The sequence below is a fragment of the Phyllobates terribilis genome, unplaced genomic scaffold (assembly GCF_046119375.1).
Source record: "Phyllobates terribilis strain yellow unplaced genomic scaffold, ASM4611937v1 Scaffold_1031__1_contigs__length_461108, whole genome shotgun sequence".
Classification (NCBI taxonomy): Eukaryota; Metazoa; Chordata; class Amphibia; order Anura; family Dendrobatidae; genus Phyllobates; species Phyllobates terribilis.
This window is the reverse complement of record NW_027363791.1, coordinates 392,529-407,878: the sequence shown is the minus strand read 5'-3', so window position 1 is coordinate 407,878 and position 15,350 is coordinate 392,529. Positions and strand designations below refer to the sequence as shown.

The following is a 15,350-nucleotide window of genomic DNA, read 5'->3' as shown; positions in this document are numbered from 1 at the left end:
TGCATTAAAGAAGGGGTGCACCGGTCCTGGAGATACTGCAATACCAGGTCAATGCGTGGAGTGGACAGAGCAAGCTCTTTTTCCATCTCCCTGTTCTAAAAATCCATTTAATATATGGTCCCCAGATAGGGGACGTATCAGATATTAAACTGATAAGAACAGATACTACACTTGATCTTAGCCAAAAGGCCGAGAAGCGATAACCAGAATTGGTTTCAAACTACGGAGCCACCCAAGGATCCTGAAAAGTCCATTTGTGGAGATGAGCTCCTGGACTCCCGTTAAGAAGACATGTTGTCAACCTCTAGATCCCTTACATGCCTGCACTTTTCGGCTTGCTGCTGCTGCAATCCACGCGTTTTAGATCTGCATAACTCCACCTCTTTAAACACAGCACCTTCACCCCCTGCTGTTCCCACCCGCCTCAACACCGTTGGAAGGGAGGAGAACCAATTAAGGCGGGGGGTGGGGTGGAACGAGCAGCTGTCTACCCTTAGCAGGAGGGCTCCTGATTACATACCTCTCCTGCTGCTGCTGCTGCTGGCTGTCCAGCAGCAGACTGAAGGTGGCTGCTGCTGTGCACAGGTATATAAAGGCTCAGAGCCTATTATGACACGCGCAGCCAGCGTTCCATTGCCACATTCCATCTACTGCAGGCAGGATACCTGGCTGGCTGAATGTCGCTGAGAAGCTCACAGAGACCGCCATAAGCAACAGTTTAACAGAATGCCACAGACTAATCAACCAAACTTTTTGGGTTGGGTTCTCTTTTATAGTCTGCAGGCATTAAATGAAAGAAGTCAGTGTTCCAGCAGAAGGAGACAACGTTTCAGAAAAGGCATTGTAGCAAACCAAAAAAGAAATTTTAAGCGCAGCAGAGTAACCAGCGCACATACCTGTTAGCTCAGGTGAGTTTAAAAGGCTGCTGTTGATAACAAGGGCATTTGCTAAATAGATGGTGTGTGTGCAACAATATACTGAAAGGTCAATTATATTGTGCAGCTTATCTCACCACCTGTAGTTATTTAGGTGAAAGCTCCAAAATGCTTGCCTAATATGTCTGTTTATCCAAAAGGAAGTAAAAAGGGAGAGCTAGAAAGATAGCATTGCATCACATTACATGGCAATGCAATGCACAGTTGCTGAAGTTGAACCAAAATGAGCTTGTAATCTGGCTTCTGCAACTTTGAACATGAAAAATCCAATGAGGAGAAGAAAAGCAAAGCCAAAGAGTCCATCCCCAAATCCGACAAACAAGCAAAATGAACAAAAAACATTGAATTCAATTCTTTCTGATTTTAGAAACTGCATTAAAGAAGGGGTGCACCGGTCCTGGAGATACTGCAATACCAGGTCAATGCGTGGAGTGGACAGAGCAAGCTCTTTTTCCATCTCCCTGTTCTAAAAATCCATTTAATATATGGTCCCCAGATAGGGGACGTATCAGATATTAAACTGATAAGAACAGATACTACACTTGATCTTAGCCAAAAGGCCGAGAAGCGATAACCAGAATTGGTTTCAAACTACGGAGCCACCCAAGGATCCTGAAAAGTCCATTTGTGGAGATGAGCTCCTGGACTCCCGTTAAGAAGACATGTTGTCAACCTCTAGATCCCTTACATGCCTGCACTTTTCGGCTTGCTGCTGCTGCAATCCACGCGTTTTAGATCTGCATAACTCCACCTCTTTAAACACAGCACCTTCACCCCCTGCTGTTCCCACCCGCCTCAACACCGTTGGAAGGGAGGAGAACCAATTAAGGCGGGGGGTGGGGTGGAACGAGCAGCTGTCTACCCTTAGCAGGAGGGCTCCTGATTACATACCTCTCCTGCTGCTGCTGCTGCTGGCTGTCCAGCAGCAGACTAAAGGTGGCTGCTGCTGTGCACAGGTATATAAAGGCTCAGAGCCTATTATGACACGCGCAGCCAGCGTTCCATTGCCACATTCCATCTACTGCAGGCAGGATACCTGGCTGGCTGAATGTCGCTGAGAAGCTCACAGAGACCGCCATAAGCAACAGTTTAACAGAATGCCACAGACTAATCAACCAAACTTTTTGGGTTGGGTTCTCTTTTATAGTCTGCAGGCATTAAATGAAAGAAGTCAGTGTTCCAGCAGAAGGAGACAACGTTTCAGAAAAGGCATTGTAGCAAACCAAAAAAGAAATTTTAAGCGCAGCAGAGTAACCAGCGCACATACCTGTTAGCTCAGGTGAGTTTAAAAGGCTGCTGTTGATAACAAGGGCATTTGCTAAATAGATGGTGTGTGTGCAACAATATACTGAAAGGTCAATTATATTGTGCAGCTTATCTCACCACCTGTAGTTATTTAGGTGAAAGCTCCAAAATGCTTGCCTAATATGTCTGTTTATCCAAAAGGAAGTAAAAAGGGAGAGCTAGAAAGATAGCATTGCATCACATTACATGGCAATGCAATGCACAGTTGCTGAAGTTGAACCAAAATGAGCTTGTAATCTGGCTTCTGCAACTTTGAACATGAAAAATCCAATGAGGAGAAGAAAAGCAAAGCCAAAGAGTCCATCCCCAAATCCGACAAACAAGCAAAATGAACAAAAAACATTGAATTCAATTCTTTCTGATTTTAGAAACTGCATTAAAGAAGGGGTGCACCGGTCCTGGAGATACTGCAATACCAGGTCAATGCGTGGAGTGGACAGAGCAAGCTCTTTTTCCATCTCCCTGTTCTAAAAATCCATTTAATATATGGTCCTCAGATAGGGGACGTATCAGATATTAAACTGATAAGAACAGATACTACACTTGATCTTAGCCAAAAGGCCGAGAAGCGATAACCAGAATTGGTTTCAAACTACGGAGCCACCCAAGGATCCTGAAAAGTCCATTTGTGGAGATGAGCTCCTGGACTCCCGTTAAGAAGACATGTTGTCAACCTCTAGATCCCTTACATGCCTGCACTTTTCGGCTTGCTGCTGCTGCAATCCACGCGTTTTAGATCTGCATAACTCCACCTCTTTAAACACAGCACCTTCACCCCCTGCTGTTCCCACCCGCCTCAACACCGTTGGAAGGGAGGAGAACCAATTAAGGCGGGGGGTGGGGTGGAACGAGCAGCTGTCTACCCTTAGCAGGAGGGCTCCTGATTACATACCTCTCCTGCTGCTGCTGCTGCTGGCTGTCCAGCAGCAGACTGAAGGTGGCTGCTGCTGTGCACAGGTATATAAAGGCTCAGAGCCTATTATGACACGCGCAGCCAGCGTTCCATTGCCACATTCCATCTACTGCAGGCAGGATACCTGGCTGGCTGAATGTCGCTGAGAAGCTCACAGAGACCGCCATAAGCAACAGTTTAACAGAATGCCACAGACTAATCAACCAAACTTTTTGGGTTGGGTTCTCTTTTATAGTCTGCAGGCATTAAATGAAAGAAGTCAGTGTTCCAGCAGAAGGAGACAACGTTTCAGAAAAGGCATTGTAGCAAACCAAAAAAGAAATTTTAAGCGCAGCAGAGTAACCAGCGCACATACCTGTTAGCTCAGGTGAGTTTAAAAGGCTGCTGTTGATAACAAGGGCATTTGCTAAATAGATGGTGTGTGTGCAACAATATACTGAAAGGTCAATTATATTGTGCAGCTTATCTCACCACCTGTAGTTATTTAGGTGAAAGCTCCAAAATGCTTGCCTAATATGTCTGTTTATCCAAAAGGAAGTAAAAAGGGAGAGCTAGAAAGATAGCATTGCATCACATTACATGGCAATGCAATGCACAGTTGCTGAAGTTGAACCAAAATGAGCTTGTAATCTGGCTTCTGCAACTTTGAACATGAAAAATCCAATGAGGAGAAGAAAAGCAAAGCCAAAGAGTCCATCCCCAAATCCGACAAACAAGCAAAATGAACAAAAAACATTGAATTCAATTCTTTCTGATTTTAGAAACTGCATTAAAGAAGGGGTGCACCGGTCCTGGAGATACTGCAATACCAGGTCAATGCGTGGAGTGGACAGAGCAAGCTCTTTTTCCATCTCCCTGTTCTAAAAATCCATTTAATATATTGTCCCCAGATAGGGGACGTATCAGATATTAAACTGATAAGAACAGATACTACACTTGATCTTAGCCAAAAGGCCGAGAAGCGATAACCAGAATTGGTTTCAAACTACGGAGCCACCCAAGGATCCTGAAAAGTCCATTTGTGGAGATGAGCTCCTGGACTCCCGTTAAGAAGACATGTTGTCAACCTCTAGATCCCTTACATGCCTGCACTTTTCGGCTTGCTGCTGCTGCAATCCACGCGTTTTAGATCTGCATAACTCCACCTCTTTAAACACAGCACCTTCACCCCCTGCTGTTCCCACCCGCCTCAACACCGTTGGAAGGGAGGAGAACCAATTAAGGCGGGGGGTGGGGTGGAACGAGCAGCTGTCTACCCTTAGCAGGAGGGCTCCTGATTACATACCTCTCCTGCTGCTGCTGCTGCTGGCTGTCCAGCAGCAGACTGAAGGTGGCTGCTGCTGTGCACAGGTATATAAAGGCTCAGAGCCTATTATGACACGCGCAGCCAGCGTTCCATTGCCACATTCCATCTACTGCAGGCAGGATACCTGGCTGGCTGAATGTCGCTGAGAAGCTCACAGAGACCGCCATAAGCAACAGTTTAACAGAATGCCACAGACTAATCAACCAAACTTTTTGGGTTGGGTTCTCTTTTATAGTCTGCAGGCATTAAATGAAAGAAGTCAGTGTTCCAGCAGAAGGAGACAACGTTTCAGAAAAGGCATTGTAGCAAACCAAAAAAGAAATTTTAAGCGCAGCAGAGTAACCAGCGCACATACCTGTTAGCTCAGGTGAGTTTAAAAGGCTGCTGTTGATAACAAGGGCATTTGCTAAATAGATGGTGTGTGTGCAACAATATACTGAAAGGTCAATTATATTGTGCAGCTTATCTCACCACCTGTAGTTATTTAGGTGAAAGCTCCAAAATGCTTGCCTAATATGTCTGTTTATCCAAAAGGAAGTAAAAAGGGAGAGCTAGAAAGATAGCATTGCATCACATTACATGGCAATGCAATGCACAGTTGCTGAAGTTGAACCAAAATGAGCTTGTAATCTGGCTTCTGCAACTTTGAACATGAAAAATCCAATGAGGAGAAGAAAAGCAAAGCCAAAGAGTCCATCCCCAAATCCGACAAACAAGCAAAATGAACAAAAAACATTGAATTCAATTCTTTCTGATTTTAGAAACTGCATTAAAGAAGGGGTGCACCGGTCCTGGAGATACTGCAATACCAGGTCAATGCGTGGAGTGGACAGAGCAAGCTCTTTTTCCATCTCCCTGTTCTAAAAATCCATTTAATATATGGTCCCCAGATAGGGGACGTATCAGATATTAAACTGATAAGAACAGATACTACACTTGATCTTAGCCAAAAGGCCGAGAAGCGATAACCAGAATTGGTTTCAAACTACGGAGCCACCCAAGGATCCTGAAAAGTCCATTTGTGGAGATGAGCTCCTGGACTCCCGTTAAGAAGACATGTTGTCAACCTCTAGATCCCTTACATGCCTGCACTTTTCGGCTTGCTGCTGCTGCAATCCACGCGTTTTAGATCTGCATAACTCCACCTCTTTAAACACAGCACCTTCACCCCCTGCTGTTCCCACCCGCCTCAACACCGTTGGAAGGGAGGAGAACCAATTAAGGCGGGGGGTGGGGTGGAACGAGCAGCTGTCTACCCTTAGCAGGAGGGCTCCTGATTACATACCTCTCCTGCTGCTGCTGCTGCTGGCTGTCCAGCAGCAGACTGAAGGTGGCTGCTGCTGTGCACAGGTATATAAAGGCTCAGAGCCTATTATGACACGCGCAGCCAGCGTTCCATTGCCACATTCCATCTACTGCAGGCAGGATACCTGGCTGGCTGAATGTCGCTGAGAAGCTCACAGAGACCGCCATAAGCAACAGTTTAACAGAATGCCACAGACTAATCAACCAAACTTTTTGGGTTGGGTTCTCTTTTATAGTCTGCAGGCATTAAATGAAAGAAGTCAGTGTTCCAGCAGAAGGAGACAACGTTTCAGAAAAGGCATTGTAGCAAACCAAAAAAGAAATTTTAAGCGCAGCAGAGTAACCAGCGCACATACCTGTTAGCTCAGGTGAGTTTAAAAGGCTGCTGTTGATAACAAGGGCATTTGCTAAATAGATGGTGTGTGTGCAACAATATACTGAAAGGTCAATTATATTGTGCAGCTTATCTCACCACCTGTAGTTATTTAGGTGAAAGCTCCAAAATGCTTGCCTAATATGTCTGTTTATCCAAAAGGAAGTAAAAAGGGAGAGCTAGAAAGATAGCATTGCATCACATTACATGGCAATGCAATGCACAGTTGCTGAAGTTGAACCAAAATGAGCTTGTAATCTGGCTTCTGCAACTTTGAACATGAAAAATCCAATGAGGAGAAGAAAAGCAAAGCCAAAGAGTCCATCCCCAAATCCAACAAACAAGCAAAATGAACAAAAAACATTGAATTCAATTCTTTCTGATTTTAGAAACTGCATTAAAGAAGGGGTGCACCGGTCCTGGAGATACTGCAATACCAGGTCAATGCGTGGAGTGGACAGAGCAAGCTCTTTTTCCATCTCCCTGTTCTAAAAATCCATTTAATATATGGTCCCCAGATAGGGGACGTATCAGATATTAAACTGATAAGAACAGATTTTTTGATTGAAGCTGCATCCAAGGCACTGAAAAATGTGACCGAAGTCACACCAAAACAGCGCACGAGGTGAGGATTCATGTGGACCCTTCCCGGAGGAGAGGGTTCCCAATAAACCATCCCCATCCCTCCGAGCCAGAAGGCCACAGCGAGGGTCAGGGATCTCCGATGCTCTCCCTAGCCGAAGCCGGAGAAGAGCCGTTTTCGTGCTCCCAGCTTCCATCTAGGCTGCCACCCTAGTGGAGCTGGAGCCTGTGTTGGTTTCTCAGCCCAAAGCTGACCGGACCTCCGACCGGGTTTATAAAAATTCCCCTTCCTAGCCCGGAGGCCAGGAATAGGGGGGGTTGCTCAGAAAGTATGATTGGCAAAGGTGCGGCGTGCTACGAAGCCAAGTCTTTCTGGGGTTCCCAGTCCCAGTAAGCTTGGACTCCCACCAGGGCGCCTACTCCTGGGGCACATTGCTCCAAAGCCCTCACACTTACCCAGCCTAGTGACTTCGATCCTGGAGGGCCATGTTTTCCATCAGATAACTCTATGAGCCACCTGGCGTACTAACAAGTGCACCAAACCAGTGTGTAATATGCATCAATTTACTAGGGCAGCCCAAGGACAAAACTGCCTTTTCAAAAGATACTACACTTGATCTTAGCCAAAAGGCCGAGAAGCGATAACCAGAATTGGTTTCAAACTACGGAGCCACCCAAGGATCCTGAAAAGTCCATTTGTGGAGATGAGCTCCTGGACTCCCGTTAAGAAGACATGTTGTCAACCTCTAGATCCCTTACATGCCTGCACTTTTCGGCTTGCTGCTGCTGCAATCCACGCGTTTTAGATCTGCATAACTCCACCTCTTTAAACACAGCACCTTCACCCCCTGCTGTTCCCACCCACCTCAACACCGTTGGAAGGGAGGAGAACCAATTAAGGCGGGGGGTGGGGTGGAACGAGCAGCTGTCTACCCTTAGCAGGAGGGCTCCTGATTACATACCTCTCCTGCTGCTGCTGCTGCTGGCTGTCCAGCAGCAGACTGAAGGTGGCTGCTGCTGTGCACAGGTATATAAAGGCTCAGAGCCTATTATGACATGCGCAGCCAGCGTTCCATTGCCACATTCCATCTACTGCAGGCAGGATACCTGGCTGGCTGAATGTCGCTGAGAAGCTCACAGAGACCGCCATAAGCAACAGTTTAACAGAATGCCACAGACTAATCAACCAAACTTTTTGGGTTGGGTTCTCTTTTATAGTCTGCAGGCATTAAATGAAAGAAGTCAGTGTTCCAGCAGAAGGAGACAACGTTTCAGAAAAGGCATTGTAGCAAACCAAAAAAGAAATTTTAAGCGCAGCAGAGTAACCAGCGCACATACCTGTTAGCTCAGGTGAGTTTAAAAGGCTGCTGTTGATAACAAGGGCATTTGCTAAATAGATGGTGTGTGTGCAACAATATACTGAAAGGTCAATTATATTGTGCAGCTTATCTCACCACCTGTAGTTATTTAGGTGAAAGCTCCAAAATGCTTGCCTAATATGTCTGTTTATCCAAAAGGAAGTAAAAAGGGAGAGCTAGAAAGATAGCATTGCATCACATTACATGGCAATGCAATGCACAGTTGCTGAAGTTGAACCAAAATGAGCTTGTAATCTGCCTTCTGCAACTTTGAACATGAAAAATCCAATGAGGAGAAGAAAAGCAAAGCCAAAGAGTCCATCCCCAAATCCGACAAACAAGCAAAATGAACAAAAAACATTGAATTCAATTCTTTCTGATTTTAGAAACTGCATTAAAGAAGGGGTGCACCGGTCCTGGAGATACTGCAATACCAGGTCAATGCGTGGAGTGGACAGAGCAAGCTCTTTTTCCATCTCCCTGTTCTAAAAATCCATTTAATATATGGTCCCCAGATAGGGGACGTATCAGATATTAAACTGATAAGAACAGATTTTTTGATTGAAGCTGCATCCAAGGCACTGAAAAATGTGACCGAAGTCACACCAAAACAGCGCACGAGGTGAGGATTCATGTGGACCCTTCCCGGAGGAGAGGGTTCCCAATAAACCATCCCCATCCCTCCGAGCCAGAAGGCCACAGCGAGGGTCAGGGATCTCCGATGCTCTCCCTAGCCGAAGCCGGAGAAGAGCCGTTTTCGTGCTCCCAGCTTCCATCTAGGCTGCCACCCTAGTGGAGCTGGAGCCTGTGTTGGTTTCTCAGCCCAAAGCTGACCGGACCTCCGACCGGGTTTATAAAAATTCCCCTTCCTAGCCCGGAGGCCAGGAATAGGGGGGGTTGCTCAGAAAGTATGATTGGCAAAGGTGCGGCGTGCTACGAAGCCAAGTCTTTCTGGGGTTCCCAGTCCCAGTAAGCTTGGACTCCCACCAGGGCGCCTACTCCTGGGGCACATTGCTCCAAAGCCCTCACACTTACCCAGCCTAGTGACTTCGATCCTGGAGGGCCATGTTTTCCATCAGATAACTCTATGAGCCACCTGGCGTACTAACAAGTGCACCAAACCAGTGTGTAATATGCATCAATTTACTAGGGCAGCCCAAGGACAAAACTGCCTTTTCAAAAGATACTACACTTGATCTTAGCCAAAAGGCCGAGAAGCGATAACCAGAATTGGTTTCAAACTACGGAGCCACCCAAGGATCCTGAAAAGTCCATTTGTGGAGATGAGCTCCTGGACTCCCGTTAAGAAGACATGTTGTCAACCTCTAGATCCCTTACATGCCTGCACTTTTCGGCTTGCTGCTGCTGCAATCCACGCGTTTTAGATCTGCATAACTCCACCTCTTTAAACACAGCACCTTCACCCCCTGCTGTTCCCACCCGCCTCAACACCGTTGGAAGGGAGGAGAACCAATTAAGGCGGGGGGTGGGGTGGAACGAGCAGCTGTCTACCCTTAGCAGGAGGGCTCCTGATTACATACCTCTCCTGCTGCTGCTGCTGCTGGCTGTCCAGCAGCAGACTGAAGGTGGCTGCTGCTGTGCACAGGTATATAAAGGCTCAGAGCCTATTATGACACGCGCAGCCAGCGTTCCATTGCCACATTCCATCTACTGCAGGCAGGATACCTGGCTGGCTGAATGTCGCTGAGAAGCTCACAGAGACCGCCATAAGCAACAGTTTAACAGAATGCCACAGACTAATCAACCAAACTTTTTGGGTTGGGTTCTCTTTTATAGTCTGCAGGCATTAAATGAAAGAAGTCAGTGTTCCAGCAGAAGGAGACAACGTTTCAGAAAAGGCATTGTAGCAAACCAAAAAAGAAATTTTAAGCGCAGCAGAGTAACCAGCGCACATACCTGTTAGCTCAGGTGAGTTTAAAAGGCTGCTGTTGATAACAAGGGCATTTGCTAAATAGATGGTGTGTGTGCAACAATATACTGAAAGGTCAATTATATTGTGCAGCTTATCTCACCACCTGTAGTTATTTAGGTGAAAGCTCCAAAATGCTTGCCTAATATGTCTGTTTATCCAAAAGGAAGTAAAAAGGGAGAGCTAGAAAGATAGCATTGCATCACATTACATGGCAATGCAATGCACAGTTGCTGAAGTTGAACCAAAATGAGCTTGTAATCTGGCTTCTGCAACTTTGAACATGAAAAATCCAATGAGGAGAAGAAAAGCAAAGCCAAAGAGTCCATCCCCAAATCCGACAAACAAGCAAAATGAACAAAAAACATTGAATTCAATTCTTTCTGATTTTAGAAACTGCATTAAAGAAGGGGTGCACCGGTCCTGGAGATACTGCAATACCAGGTCAATGCGTGGAGTGGACAGAGCAAGCTCTTTTTCCATCTCCCTGTTCTAAAAATCCATTTAATATATGGTCCCCAGATAGGGGACGTATCAGATATTAAACTGATAAGAACAGATACTACACTTGATCTTAGCCAAAAGGCCGAGAAGCGATAACCAGAATTGGTTTCAAACTACGGAGCCACCCAAGGATCCTGAAAAGTCCATTTGTGGAGATGAGCTCCTGGACTCCCGTTAAGAAGACATGTTGTAAACCTCTAGATCCCTTACATGCCTGCACTTTTCGGCTTGCTGCTGCTGCAATCCACGCGTTTTAGATCTGCATAACTCCACCTCTTTAAACACAGCACCTTCACCCCCTGCTGTTCCCACCCGCCTCAACACCGTTGGAAGGGAGGAGAACCAATTAAGGCGGGGGGTGGGGTGGAACGAGCAGCTGTCTACCCTTAGCAGGAGGGCTCCTGATTACATACCTCTCCTGCTGCTGCTGCTGCTGGCTGTCCAGCAGCAGACTGAAGGTGGCTGCTGCTGTGCACAGGTATATAAAGGCTCAGAGCCTATTATGACACGCGCAGCCAGCGTTCCATTGCCACATTCCATCTACTGCAGGCAGGATACCTGGCTGGCTGAATGTCGCTGAGAAGCTCACAGAGACCGCCATAAGCAACAGTTTAACAGAATGCCACAGACTAATCAACCAAACTTTTTGGGTTGGGTTCTCTTTTATAGTCTGCAGGCATTAAATGAAAGAAGTCAGTGTTCCAGCAGAAGGAGACAACGTTTCAGAAAAGGCATTGTAGCAAACCAAAAAAGAAATTTTAAGCGCAGCAGAGTAACCAGCGCACATACCTGTTAGCTCAGGTGAGTTTAAAAGGCTGCTGTTGATAACAAGGGCATTTGCTAAATAGATGGTGTGTGTGCAACAATATACTGAAAGGTCAATTATATTGTGCAGCTTATCTCACCACCTGTAGTTATTTAGGTGAAAGCTCCAAAATGCTTGCCTAATATGTCTGTTTATCCAAAAGGAAGTAAAAAGGGAGAGCTAGAAAGATAGCATTGCATCACATTACATGGCAATGCAATGCACAGTTGCTGAAGTTGAACCAAAATGAGCTTGTAATCTGGCTTCTGCAACTTTGAACATGAAAAATCCAATGAGGAGAAGAAAAGCAAAGCCAAAGAGTCCATCCCCAAATCCGACAAACAAGCAAAATGAACAAAAAACATTGAATTCAATTCTTTCTGATTTTAGAAACTGCATTAAAGAAGGGGTGCACCGGTCCTGGAGATACTGCAATACCAGGTCAATGCGTGGAGTGGACAGAGCAAGCTCTTTTTCCATCTCCCTGTTCTAAAAATCCATTTAATATATGGTCCCCAGATAGGGGACGTATCAGATATTAAACTGATAAGAACAGATACTACACTTGATCTTAGCCAAAAGGCCGAGAAGCGATAACCAGAATTGGTTTCAAACTACGGAGCCACCCAAGGATCCTGAAAAGTCCATTTGTGGAGATGAGCTCCTGGACTCCCGTTAAGAAGACATGTTGTCAACCTCTAGATCCCTTACATGCCTGCACTTTTCGGCTTGCTGCTGCTGCAATCCACGCGTTTTAGATCTGCATAACTCCACCTCTTTAAACACAGCACCTTCACCCCCTGCTGTTCCCACCCGCCTCAACACCGTTGGAAGGGAGGAGAACCAATTAAGGCGGGGGGTGGGGTGGAACGAGCAGCTGTCTACCCTTAGCAGGAGGGCTCCTGATTACATACCTCTCCTGCTGCTGCTGCTGCTGGCTGTCCAGCAGCAGACTGAAGGTGGCTGCTGCTGTGCACAGGTATATAAAGGCTCAGAGCCTATTATGACACGCGCAGCCAGCGTTCCATTGCCACATTCCATCTACTGCAGGCAGGATACCTGGCTGGCTGAATGTCGCTGAGAAGCTCACAGAGACCGCCATAAGCAACAGTTTAACAGAATGCCACAGACTAATCAACCAAACTTTTTGGGTTGGGTTCTCTTTTATAGTCTGCAGGCATTAAATGAAAGAAGTCAGTGTTCCAGCAGAAGGAGACAACGTTTCAGAAAAGGCATTGTAGCAAACCAAAAAAGAAATTTTAAGCGCAGCAGAGTAACCAGCGCACATACCTGTTAGCTCAGGTGAGTTTAAAAGGCTGCTGTTGATAACAAGGGCATTTGCTAAATAGATGGTGTGTGTGCAACAATATACTGAAAGGTCAATTATATTGTGCAGCTTATCTCACCACCTGTAGTTATTTAGGTGAAAGCTCCAAAATGCTTGCCTAATATGTCTGTTTATCCAAAAGGAAGTAAAAAGGGAGAGCTAGAAAGATAGCATTGCATCACATTACATGGCAATGCAATGCACAGTTGCTGAAGTTGAACCAAAATGAGCTTGTAATCTGGCTTCTGCAACTTTGAACATGAAAAATCCAATGAGGAGAAGAAAAGCAAAGCCAAAGAGTCCATCCCCAAATCCGACAAACAAGCAAAATGAACAAAAAACATTGAATTCAATTCTTTCTGATTTTAGAAACTGCATTAAAGAAGGGGTGCACCGGTCCTGGAGATACTGCAATACCAGGTCAATGCGTGGAGTGGACAGAGCAAGCTCTTTTTCCATCTCCCTGTTCTAAAAATCCATTTAATATATGGTCCCCAGATAGGGGACGTATCAGATATTAAACTGATAAGAACAGATACTACACTTGATCTTAGCCAAAAGGCCGAGAAGCGATAACCAGAATTGGTTTCAAACTACGGAGCCACCCAAGGATCCTGAAAAGTCCATTTGTGGAGATGAGCTCCTGGACTCCCGTTAAGAAGACATGTTGTAAACCTCTAGATCCCTTACATGCCTGCACTTTTCGGCTTGCTGCTGCTGCAATCCACGCGTTTTAGATCTGCATAACTCCACCTCTTTAAACACAGCACCTTCACCCCCTGCTGTTCCCACCCGCCTCAACACCGTTGGAAGGGAGGAGAACCAATTAAGGCGGGGGGTGGGGTGGAACGAGCAGCTGTCTACCCTTAGCAGGAGGGCTCCTGATTACATACCTCTCCTGCTGCTGCTGCTGCTGGCTGTCCAGCAGCAGACTGAAGGTGGCTGCTGCTGTGCACAGGTATATAAAGGCTCAGAGCCTATTATGACACGCGCAGCCAGCGTTCCATTGCCACATTCCATCTACTGCAGGCAGGATACCTGGCTGGCTGAATGTCGCTGAGAAGCTCACAGAGACCGCCATAAGCAACAGTTTAACAGAATGCCACAGACTAATCAACCAAACTTTTTGGGTTGGGTTCTCTTTTATAGTCTGCAGGCATTAAATGAAAGAAGTCAGTGTTCCAGCAGAAGGAGACAACGTTTCAGAAAAGGCATTGTAGCAAACCAAAAAAGAAATTTTAAGCGCAGCAGAGTAACCAGCGCACATACCTGTTAGCTCAGGTGAGTTTAAAAGGCTGCTGTTGATAACAAGGGCATTTGCTAAATAGATGGTGTGTGTGCAACAATATACTGAAAGGTCAATTATATTGTGCAGCTTATCTCACCACCTGTAGTTATTTAGGTGAAAGCTCCAAAATGCTTGCCTAATATGTCTGTTTATCCAAAAGGAAGTAAAAAGGGAGAGCTAGAAAGATAGCATTGCATCACATTACATGGCAATGCAATGCACAGTTGCTGAAGTTGAACCAAAATGAGCTTGTAATCTGGCTTCTGCAACTTTGAACATGAAAAATCCAATGAGGAGAAGAAAAGCAAAGCCAAAGAGTCCATCCCCAAATCCGACAAACAAGCAAAATGAACAAAAAACATTGAATTCAATTCTTTCTGATTTTAGAAACTGCATTAAAGAAGGGGTGCACCGGTCCTGGAGATACTGCAATACCAGGTCAATGCGTGGAGTGGACAGAGCAAGCTCTTTTTCCATCTCCCTGTTCTAAAAATCCATTTAATATATGGTCCCCAGATAGGGGACGTATCAGATATTAAACTGATAAGAACAGATACTACACTTGATCTTAGCCAAAAGGCCGAGAAGCGATAACCAGAATTGGTTTCAAACTACGGAGCCACCCAAGGATCCTGAAAAGTCCATTTGTGGAGATGAGCTCCTGGACTCCCGTTAAGAAGACATGTTGTCAACCTCTAGATCCCTTACATGCCTGCACTTTTCGGCTTGCTGCTGCTGCAATCCACGCGTTTTAGATCTGCATAACTCCACCTCTTTAAACACAGCACCTTCACCCCCTGCTGTTCCCACCCGCCTCAACACCGTTGGAAGGGAGGAGAACCAATTAAGGCGGGGGGTGGGGTGGAACGAGCAGCTGTCTACCCTTAGCAGGAGGGCTCCTGATTACATACCTCTCCTGCTGCTGCTGCTGCTGGCTGTCCAGCAGCAGACTGAAGGTGGCTGCTGCTGTGCACAGGTATATAAAGGCTCAGAGCCTATTATGACACGCGCAGCCAGCGTTCCATTGCCACATTCCATCTACTGCAGGCAGGATACCTGGCTGGCTGAATGTCGCTGAGAAGCTCACAGAGACCGCCATAAGCAACAGTTTAACAGAATGCCACATACTAATCAACCAAACTTTTTGGGTTGGGTTCTCTTTTATAGTCTGCAGGCATTAAATGAAAGAAGTCAGTGTTCCAGCAGAAGGAGACAACGTTTCAGAAAAGGCATTGTAGCAAACCAAAAAAGAAATTTTAAGTGCAGCAGAGTAACCAGCGCACATACCTGTTAGCTCAGGTGAGTTTAAAAGGCTGCTGTTGATAACAAGGGCATTTGCTAAATAGATGGTGTGTGTGCAACAATATACTGAAAGGTCAATTATATTGTGCAGCTTATCTCACCACCTGTAGTTATTTA

At 45.8% G+C, this 15,350-nt stretch overlaps 11 non-coding genes and 2 pseudogenes across 11 annotated transcripts; all 13 read right to left on the bottom strand.

Annotated features, from left to right (window-relative positions):
• Window positions 1-10: 10 nt before the first annotated feature.
• On the bottom strand, window positions 11-201 carry LOC141242120 (U2 spliceosomal RNA). The gene has a single exon (XR_012306767.1). It is a non-coding gene; the product is annotated as a U2 spliceosomal RNA (small nuclear RNA).
• A 1,115-nt stretch (window positions 202-1,316) lies between these two features.
• Window positions 1,317-1,507, bottom strand: LOC141242119 (U2 spliceosomal RNA). Its single transcript, XR_012306766.1, has one exon. It is a non-coding gene; the product is annotated as a U2 spliceosomal RNA (small nuclear RNA).
• A 1,115-nt stretch (window positions 1,508-2,622) lies between these two features.
• LOC141242177 (U2 spliceosomal RNA) lies at window positions 2,623-2,813 on the bottom strand. The gene has a single exon (XR_012306823.1). It is a non-coding gene; the product is annotated as a U2 spliceosomal RNA (small nuclear RNA).
• Window positions 2,814-3,928: 1,115 nt separating this feature from the next.
• Window positions 3,929-4,119, bottom strand: LOC141241990 (U2 spliceosomal RNA). The gene has a single exon (XR_012306642.1). It is a non-coding gene; the product is annotated as a U2 spliceosomal RNA (small nuclear RNA).
• Window positions 4,120-5,234: 1,115 nt separating this feature from the next.
• On the bottom strand, window positions 5,235-5,425 carry LOC141242118 (U2 spliceosomal RNA). Its single transcript, XR_012306765.1, has one exon. It is a non-coding gene; the product is annotated as a U2 spliceosomal RNA (small nuclear RNA).
• A 1,115-nt stretch (window positions 5,426-6,540) lies between these two features.
• On the bottom strand, window positions 6,541-6,722 carry LOC141242198 (U2 spliceosomal RNA). The gene has a single exon (XR_012306842.1). It is a non-coding gene; the product is annotated as a U2 spliceosomal RNA (small nuclear RNA).
• A 524-nt stretch (window positions 6,723-7,246) lies between these two features.
• On the bottom strand, window positions 7,247-7,362 carry LOC141242248 (U2 spliceosomal RNA; annotated as a pseudogene).
• Window positions 7,363-8,477: 1,115 nt separating this feature from the next.
• LOC141242197 (U2 spliceosomal RNA) lies at window positions 8,478-8,659 on the bottom strand. Its single transcript, XR_012306841.1, has one exon. It is a non-coding gene; the product is annotated as a U2 spliceosomal RNA (small nuclear RNA).
• A 524-nt stretch (window positions 8,660-9,183) lies between these two features.
• On the bottom strand, window positions 9,184-9,299 carry LOC141242247 (U2 spliceosomal RNA; annotated as a pseudogene).
• A 1,115-nt stretch (window positions 9,300-10,414) lies between these two features.
• LOC141242117 (U2 spliceosomal RNA) lies at window positions 10,415-10,605 on the bottom strand. The gene has a single exon (XR_012306764.1). It is a non-coding gene; the product is annotated as a U2 spliceosomal RNA (small nuclear RNA).
• A 1,115-nt stretch (window positions 10,606-11,720) lies between these two features.
• LOC141242116 (U2 spliceosomal RNA) lies at window positions 11,721-11,911 on the bottom strand. Its single transcript, XR_012306763.1, has one exon. It is a non-coding gene; the product is annotated as a U2 spliceosomal RNA (small nuclear RNA).
• Window positions 11,912-13,026: 1,115 nt separating this feature from the next.
• Window positions 13,027-13,217, bottom strand: LOC141242115 (U2 spliceosomal RNA). The gene has a single exon (XR_012306762.1). It is a non-coding gene; the product is annotated as a U2 spliceosomal RNA (small nuclear RNA).
• A 1,115-nt stretch (window positions 13,218-14,332) lies between these two features.
• On the bottom strand, window positions 14,333-14,523 carry LOC141242114 (U2 spliceosomal RNA). The gene has a single exon (XR_012306761.1). It is a non-coding gene; the product is annotated as a U2 spliceosomal RNA (small nuclear RNA).
• Window positions 14,524-15,350: the final 827 nt, after the last annotated feature.